We start from the raw sequence: 9,351 nt of genomic DNA on the forward strand, positions 1-9,351 counted from the left end.
TGCAGAAATACAAAGGATCATGGGAGATTACTACAAGCAACTAGATGCCAATAAAATGGACAACCTGGAAGAAATGGACAAATTCTTAGAAAAGCACAACCTTCTAAGACTGAAACAGGAAGAAATAGAAAATACAATCAGACTAATCACAAGCACTGAAATTGAAACTGTGATTAAAAATGTTCCAACAAACAAGAGCCCAGGACCAGATAGTTTCACAGGCGAATTCTATCAAACATTTAGAGAAGACCTAACACCTATCTTTCTCAAACTCTTCCAAAATATAGCAGAGGGAGGAACACTCCCAAACTCATTCTACGAGGCCACCATCACCCTGATACCAAAACCAGACAAAGATGCCACAAAGAAAGAAAGCTACAGGCCAATATCACTGGTGAACATAGATGCAAAAATCTTCAACAAAATACTAGCAAACAGAATCCAACAGCACATTAAAAGGATCATACACTATGATCAAGTGGGGTTTATTCAAGGAATGCAAGGATTCTTCAATATATGCAAATCAATCAAAGTAATACACCATATTAGCAAACTGAAGAATAAAAACCATATGATCATCTCCATAGATGCAGAAAAAGCTTTTCACAAAATTCAACACCAACTTATGATGAAAACTCTCCAGAAAGTATGTGTAGAGGGAATTTACCTCAACATAATAAAGGCCATATATGACAAACCCACAGCCAACATTGTCCTCAATGGTGAAAACCTGAAACCATTTCCACTACGATCAGGAACAAGACAAGGTTGCCCACTCTCACCACTAATAAAATACCTAGGAATAAACCTACCTAAGGAAACAAAAGACCTGTATGCAGAAAACTATAAGACCCTGATGGAAGAAATTAAAGATGATACCAACAGATGGAGAGATAAACCATGTTCTTGTATTGGAAGAATCAACTCTGTGGAAATGCCTATACTACCCAAAGCAATCTGCAGATTCAATGCAATCCCTATCAAACTGCCAATGGCATTTTTCACACAAGTAGAAGAAAAAATTTCACAAATTGTATGAAAACACAAAAGACCCCGAATAGCCAAAGCAATCTTGAGAAAGAAAAATGGAGCTGGAGGAATCAGGCTCCCTGACTTCAGACTATACTACAAAGCTACAGTAATCAAGACAGTATGGTACTGGCACAAAAACAGAAATATAGATCAATGGAACAGGATAGAAAGCCAAGAGATAAACCCACGTACCTATGGTCACCTTTTCTTTGGTAAAGGATGCAAGAACATACAATGGAGAAAAGACACCCTCTTCAATAAGTGGTGCTGAGAAAACTGGACAGCTACATGTAAAAGAATGAAATTAGAACACTCCCTAACACCATACACAAAAATAAACTCAAAATGGGTTAAAGACCTACATGTAAGGCCAGACACTATCAAACTCTTAGAGGAAAACATAGGCAGAACACTCTATGACATAAATCACAGCAAGATCCTTTTTGACCCATCTCCTAGAGAAATGGAAATAAAAACAAAAATAAACAAATGGGACCTAATGAAACTTAAAAGCTTTTGCACAGCAAAGGATACCATAAACAAGACCAAAAGACAACCCTCAGAATGGGAGAAATAGTTGCAAATGAAGCAACTGACAAAGGGTTAATCTCCAAAATTTATAAGCAACTCATGCAGCTGAATAACAAAAAAACAAACAACCCAATCCAAAATGGGCAGAAGACCTAAATAGATATTTCTCCAAAGAAGATATACAGATTGCCAACAAACACATGAAAGAATGCTCAACATCATTAATCATTAGAGAAATGCAAATCAAAACTACAATGAGATATCATCTCACACCGGTCAGAATGGCCATCATCAAAAAATCTAGAAACAATAAATGCTGGAGAGGGTGTGGAGAAAAGGGAACCCTCTTGCACTGTTGGTGGGAATATAAACTGATACAGACACTATGGAGAACAGGATGGAGGTTCCTTAAAAAACTAAAAATAGAACTACCATACGACCCACTAATCTCACTACTGGGCATATACCCTCAGAAAACCATAATTCAAAGAGTCATATACCACAGTGTTCATTGCAGCACTATTTACGATACCCAGGACATGGAAGCAACCTAAGTGTCCACCGACACATGAATGGATAAAGAAGATGTGGCACATATATACAATGGAATATTACTCAGCCATAAAAAGAAATGAAATTGAGTTATCTGTAGTGAGGTGGATGGACCCAGAGTCTGTCATACATAGTGAAGTAAGTCAGAAAGAGAAGGAGATCATCTCGGTGCTTTGTGACCACCCAGAGGGGTGCGATAGGGAGGATGGGAGAGAGGGAGATGCAAGAGGGAAGAGATATGGGGATATATGTATATGTATAACTGATTCACTTTGTTATAAAGCAGAAACTAACACACCATTGTAAAGCAATTATACTCCAATAAAGAGTTTAAAAAAAAAAAAAAAAAAAAAAGAAAGTGGTCAACAGCCCAGCAAAGAACTGAGGCCTCTGGATCAACAGCCTCAAGAAACTGAATCCTGCCAATAAGTATGCAAACTCAGTTGAACCTTCAGATGAGATCCCAACCCTGACCAATGATTTCACTGCAGCCTTCTGAGACATCCTGAAGCAAAGACCACGTTTTGGCAGTGCTCAAAATTCCTGGCCCACAGAAACAGTGGGATAATAAATTGTGCATTGTTTTAAGTCACTAATTTTGTGATAATTTATTGTGTAACAAAAGACAATTAATACAATACTGTTGAAAGAAAAAGCCACGTTTTGTTTGAGGCAATGGAAGAATCAATTGTAGTTTTTGTAGAGCCCCAGGGATCGAATCCATGTTTTATAGGACAATAAACTGATGAACAGTGAAAAACTAAGAGAGTATTAAAATTTCAATTAAGACATTGGCAGTGAAAAAAGAGAAGTGAAATTATGCATACTGAAAATTAAGAGAAAAAGCCTTAAGAGAAGTTTGGAGATACAATATGACATTTTTCAGAAATAGATTTTTTTCTTGAGAAACAAAAATTTGTACAAACACAAAGTAGGCATTTGGCAGTAAGGTAGGGAGAAAAATGAATAAGTGACTAAAACCATTATGTAGGCACAAACTTGGAAACCTCAGGGAAAATTCAGCAACTCTTGAATTTTCTCTCTCAGTACCTCTCAATTCACTTCCAACACTATCTAATAAATAAATAGCACAACTCCAATGATCAGAGTATCCCTGGAGAATAATAAACTATGCAGGTTTATTATTTTAAAATATTAACATCACCAATTTGGAATAATACACCTAGAAACTTCCAGAACATTTTTGAAGATACTCTTCCATTTTACCTTCAATTTTTCAAATTTGGCTTTTTAAAAAAACAAGTTGAATTTTTATTCAAATGCTCCTTTCTTAATAAGAACACATTTTAATAGTCTAGTAGTTGCACATGGGCTTTATTTTCCTGTAAAAGAATTTCAATGAACTACTCTACTCTTCTTCCACCTGGTAATTTGTACTCCAGCACAGAGGAGAAAGCCAAGATATAATTGACAACCTAGGACATAGTACATTGACTCTTGAGCAACACAGGTTTGAACTTTACTTATATGCAGTTCCACTTATATGCAGATTTTTTTTTCAATAGTAAATACTTCAGTACTACACAATAGTTGGTTGGTTGAATCAGCAGACGCAGAACCACAGATACGGAAGAACCACATACTATATACAGAAAGGGACTATAAATTATCTGTGGTTTTTCAACTGTGGGGAGGGTGGGCACTCCTAACCCCTACATTGTTCAAGGATCAACTGCTTTTCAAAAAGTCATCTTCCTTTCTATGGAGTCCACTTATTAACAGTGTTTTAAGTTCAGAGAAGAAAGAGGAATTCTATTCTACATAGGCACTTAAGAAATATTTAAACTATAAACAACCACTTATCTCAAACAAACCAAAGGAATCTCATTAATGTCCCACACAAACTATCCTAGGAAGGGAGGAGTATTTCCCCATCCCAAGCCCCCTACAAGCAGAGAAGAGACTCCAATGCACAGAGAGATCATTTCTCAAGCGATTCTCAGGCATTTAGAAGGTGGCATATTGAAGAAGACCAACGTGCCTTCTGTTCCAGCAGGGCCTTTATTTATGGAGGAGTTGTGAATGTTACAAGTGCAAGAACCATATCTATTTTATTCATCCACTAGCTCGCACACTACCCTGCATAGGCATTCAAGAAATATGTCTGAGTAAAATGCCATTCAAGGATAGCAAGAGAGAAAAAGAATACAGCTGATGTAAACTCTTTATTTCCTTAAACTATAGACAGATATTTTGAGAATTATCTACATTGAGTATAGGAATCTTAATGTATAAGGAGGCAACCCTGCCAATGCAGAGACTGAATACTATGGAAGGTCATTAAGAATCAAGTGTTGATCGGTCCACATACAGAACCAAGACAATGAAAGTGATGGTCTGGACAAGACTAGAAGTGAGACAATTCCCACCTGGTGGGACTTTCTTAGTTCATTGCATTAGAAAGTTGGAAGGTAGATATTAGAGCCACAAAATATCAGTTTATTATATATGTGATCTTGCTTATTTTATATGTGAATAATATAACATGTATTTTATATGTGAATAATATAATATATATGTATTTTATATGTTTGTTTTACATGTAACCATATTCTGGAGTATGGATTATCACTCTCAATGTATCCTTTTTTTTTTCTTTTTACTTCGGAACTCAGTGCTTTGTATTTACAAAAGAAAAATAATAAAGGAAACGTCTGAAGCTAATCAGCTGGAGACACGGGGCAAAGGTGGGAATCTGGGGGAAAGGGTAGGGTCCTCTGCAGAGAGAGAAGGGGAGGGGTTCTGGCACTAAGGAAGCCTGAGGGTCTCAGCCTCTAGGGGCTTCCCCAGGGCTAGCTCCGCCCTCCCACAGAGGCTCAGATCAAGGGGCCAGGAGCTGAATCTCCCTCAGCCCCCTCTGGTTTTTCCAGGAGCCTAAGTTCCCAGCTGCAGGGATCTGGGATGGCAGGGGAAACTGAGGCCAGAGAGAGCCCATGGGTCCTGCCACCACTTCTCACTGTGGCGTGATCTTGGCAGCCTCGGCCTGAATAAGGGCAATGAGGTCCTTGTAGATGAGGAAGACGAATTACACGCTGGCAATCTCCACCATGGAGCTGTTGCTAAGGCGCCATTTGGAACCACACAGAACAGACCGTCCATTGACGTAGATGGGCCACCGGGCCTCAATGGCAATGAAGAAATCACCGTTGTTTTTCAGCTTGATGACACCTTGCTTCTGGGAGATCTTCCAGGCCGGACCCTCCAGAGACAGGTCCGCGTCAATCTGGTTATCCTCAGTTGCTCTGCCTAGGGTGATCTTTCTCAAGTGCATCGCACCATGCGGCCCCACAGCACTGCCAGGGTCTGGTTGTCAAAGTCCGGAGAGTTCATGCCTGTGATGCTATCTACTAGCACCAGCCACTTAGGCAGTTCCTGTTCCAGCTGCCGAATCTCTTGCTTCTGGCGTCAGTCAGCCACTGTCAGCTCATGTTCTAGGACTTCATCTCGCATGTCACTGAGCTTACTGTCATCAATCAAATCCTCTGCGATGGAGAAGTTCAGCACTTGGTCCCCCTTGGGCAGCGGCTGTCTGGTCCTCCAACAGGTAATACGGCTTCACGAGCTGCCACTGGGCCTGCAGAGCCTTGGCAGTACGGGCCAGGTAGAAGGCATCGGGGTGTCCGTGCAGCAGGTCCTGGAAGGTCTCCAAGGTGGGCTGGCTTGTCGATCCCACTTTGCTCAGCAGCTGCTCCTCAGCCTTGCTAAACAGGGCCTTGCTCTGGATGGTGGCAATGGCCTCTGGGTGCAGCTGTCTCATGGCCTGGCAGGCCAGCTTGGAGATGACAGGATCATAGAGCAGGGCGTACCAGTGCTCCTGGACTTCCCACAGGGTGAAGTGACAGCTGAACTTCACAACCAGTTGGACAGATGTCAGGTCATTGGTCTGCAATACGGCATTGATGAGCAGGAGGTCATCTGCAGGCTTCCAGCAGCCCAGATCCTTGGTCACCTGGACAGGCTCTTTGCTCTTCTTCACATGCTTGGTGAGTCCAGGGGCTGGGGCTGGGCTGGGTGGCACAGGGGTGCTGGGGGCCTTAGACACCTTCTTCTCACTGGAGGAGGGTTCAGCACCCTGGTTCCACCCCACTGGCCCCCTTCACCCGGGTAGAGGACTTAGCCAGGCTGCTCTCCACCAGCTCATCACCCAACTTCTTTCTCTTGATGAACCTGGAGGAGCTTCTCCGTTTAGGGATGGTGCCCAAAGCCTGTGAGGAGGCCCGCTTCTGCCCTGCCAGTGACTCCTCATCCTCTGAGCGGCTGGCAGGCCTGATGCCATCAGGGATGACTCTAGCAGCCCCTGAGAATCTTCCATGCTGGGCAGTTCTTCCGGTGCCACGTGTCATGTCGTGCAGCACACAGTGATCAGGTCAGACTGCTGATGCCGACACCCCGGTCTCTGGGCATAACTGCTCCCTCTACAATCGAAATGCAGCCATGCCAAAGAGCATCAGCTCAACAGCAAGTCAATCAATCGTGGCCTCTGCCGAGAGGTACGTGGGTGGTGCTGGCCCAGGGGGAGGGGGCAATGCCCAGCCAGGACTGAAAGACACAAGTGCCAGGCACGGGGTGGAATCAGCAAATGCTTGGCACCCGAGTGTTTGGGGAGCTCGCCAGCCTCATACTACCTTTGTCCATCCTCTTACCGTCTATCCCATCTAAGCCCAACCAAGCACAGCAGAGCCCATCAGAGTCACTGGATCTTCAGACCAATGAGTGAGAAATAAATGTTGCTAGCCACTGCGATTTGGGGAGTTATTTGTTACACAGCATTATTACAGCAAAACTAACAACAACAAAAAAAACCCTTATGGTAGGACGTCTCTTCCTAAATATGGATCAAGCTGAAAACAGATCTCCCACTGGGAAGTATCATGATGAAAATATGCCAATAAAGCTACAACATTAAAACTACTGGAAGTGGTAATTCTAGAATACTGTTTAATAACTTCCTACCTAAATAGTTTTACTCCAAATCCTATTTTCATTCACCTACAGAATACAGGTTAGCAGACACGAGATTTATAGAGCCAATAATCTCACCACATGAGACATCAAAAAAAAAAAAGTCAACTAATTGTGTACCAGCACTCTGATAAACTATGGAAGAAAACATCAAGGCGCTAGAAGTAACCAAAATTAAATGTCAGGCACAGAAATTAAACTGCTATGGCCACATACAGGGGCAGAGCAGTTTACTTACATTTTAGTGCTCTGTTAATCCATCACTTTTTGGATATTGGCTGCTTTCTCACTGCCCACTATCTATTTCACATTCGTGATTTCTTTGGGGAGAATTACCTCCCCCCACTGGATCAGAGGTCCTATTTTCCCTTAACCAAGCTAGACAAATCAGATATTTCTTTTTTAGAAAATAGGGAGGGGAGAAGAGTGGAAGATCATCTGCAGGGAAGAAAGGAGCAGCCCCGTGTCAGCTTCACTGACCAAATTGTGTTACTGACAAGACCCAGAAATGAACAACATGGAAAATGATCAGCCCATGGAAAGATAAGACAGGTATTACTCCTGTAGAGAAGGTACAATTATCCAAACTCTCCTTCCAGAAAAAGTAAATGAATGTATGCAAATAGCATGCAGTCATTGGTGCTTTAGAAAATAAGCTTTTAAATACAGATTATGTTGGTCAGCTCATCATTTGAACAGAATTAAATCAAGCGTTGCCTCCTGGACTTCACACCACATACTGGTCTTTTCCTAGGACCATGCAATGGCCACCTCAGATGGGGTCCTGGACATCCACTTGACTTCCCCAGTGTGCAAAGTTACACTTCCAGGAAGTCCATGAGCCAACCAGACCTTCTGAGAATCCAAGAGGGAAACTTGTAAAGTCTGACCCACAATTGGGTTACATCCTTTTATAACTCTGCAATAAAAAATTTCACATTAAACTGAGTTTTCCATATATTTCAATGTATCCTTAAATCGTTTTTTAAAAATTAAGTTATGTCATTCTGAAAATTGCATTTTCTCTACAACAACTTAATTTCAAGTTCTAGTGACTCCAGCATATTCATTCTCTTCATTTTATCAACTCAGGTAATTTCTCTGTTCTAATCCTTAATTTCTCTGAATTATAGAGATCATTTTTAAAAAGCACTTTAAGAAACCAAGACTGACCTACCACTTATAACCACCTTGAGTATACAGGAGAGATCATTATGTCCACCTAAACCAAATCACAGCCTGCCTGATTTTTCAGACACACTGACGTCCCTCCAAAGCTGCTCTCTTGTCATCAGTCTCCACCTGCACAAACACTGTGTGAGTGCATCCTTAATTTTCTCAACGAATTTATCAGCAGCCCCATTAATATTCTGAATTATCCTCTCTGGAAGACAAATTGCTTTGCTATTTGTCTTCTTTAAACATTTTCTAGTCACAAAATGTGGGCTCAATTTTCCTGCTATCAAGTCTTAGTGTATAATCTTTTTTTCACTCTCCCACCAAAATTGGGTCCTCCTGCATTTCCAAGGCTAATGATCACATGAGAGCTGGGCCTTTAGGTCCCTATGAGCCTACTTGTTCTTTCAACAAGTATTTTTGGAGATCCTACTATGTGCCAGGCAATCTCAGTGATTCCAGAGAGGCAAAGTAAACAAGAGTCCCTGACCTCCTGAAGCTGGTCATTTTAGTGGATGGAGGCCAACGTTAAACAAACCATTCAGTTAAACTTAGAGTATGGCATACGGGGATATGTGCTTTAGGAAAAAAATGATGTAAGGCAGGGGGATGGAGAATGCTGAGCATGGGAGAGATTGCAGTTTTAAATGGAGCAGTCATTGAAGGCTTCACTGAGAAGGTAACATTTCAGCCAAGTTCTGAAAAGGATGAGGCAATGACCCACAGAGTTAGATGGGGAAAGAATTTTTTAGACAATGAGTGTGAAATGTGCTAAAGCCCTGGAGTAGGCGTAGGTTATGTTGCCCCCCAGTGGATTTGCTAGTACCATTTTCTCCTCTTCATTCTGTACCTGCCTCTGTTTAAAATCAGCTCAGAGAAGGGAATCTCATGGCACACCCCTTCCCCGGGTCCATCTCTTCCCACAGGTGATCCCATCCTCTCAAAGCTTCTTTTTTTTGTTTGTTTGTTTGTTTTTTTTCTGTGGTATGCGGGCCTTCCTTTGTTGTGGCCTCTCCCGTTGCGGAGCACAGGCTCCGGACGCGCAGGCTCAGCGGCCATGGCTCACGGGCCCAGCCG

The 9,351-nt window shown here is 42.0% G+C and overlaps 1 pseudogene; it reads right to left on the reverse strand.

Annotated features, from left to right (window-relative positions):
• Positions 1-5,089: 5,089 nt before the first annotated feature.
• Positions 5,090-6,479, reverse strand: LOC102977035 (microspherule protein 1-like; annotated as a pseudogene).
• Between the last annotated feature and the right edge of the window lie 2,872 nt (positions 6,480-9,351).

The sequence above is a fragment of the Physeter macrocephalus genome, chromosome 12 (assembly GCF_002837175.3).
Source record: "Physeter macrocephalus isolate SW-GA chromosome 12, ASM283717v5, whole genome shotgun sequence".
NCBI lineage: Eukaryota > Metazoa > Chordata > Mammalia > Artiodactyla > Physeteridae > Physeter > Physeter macrocephalus.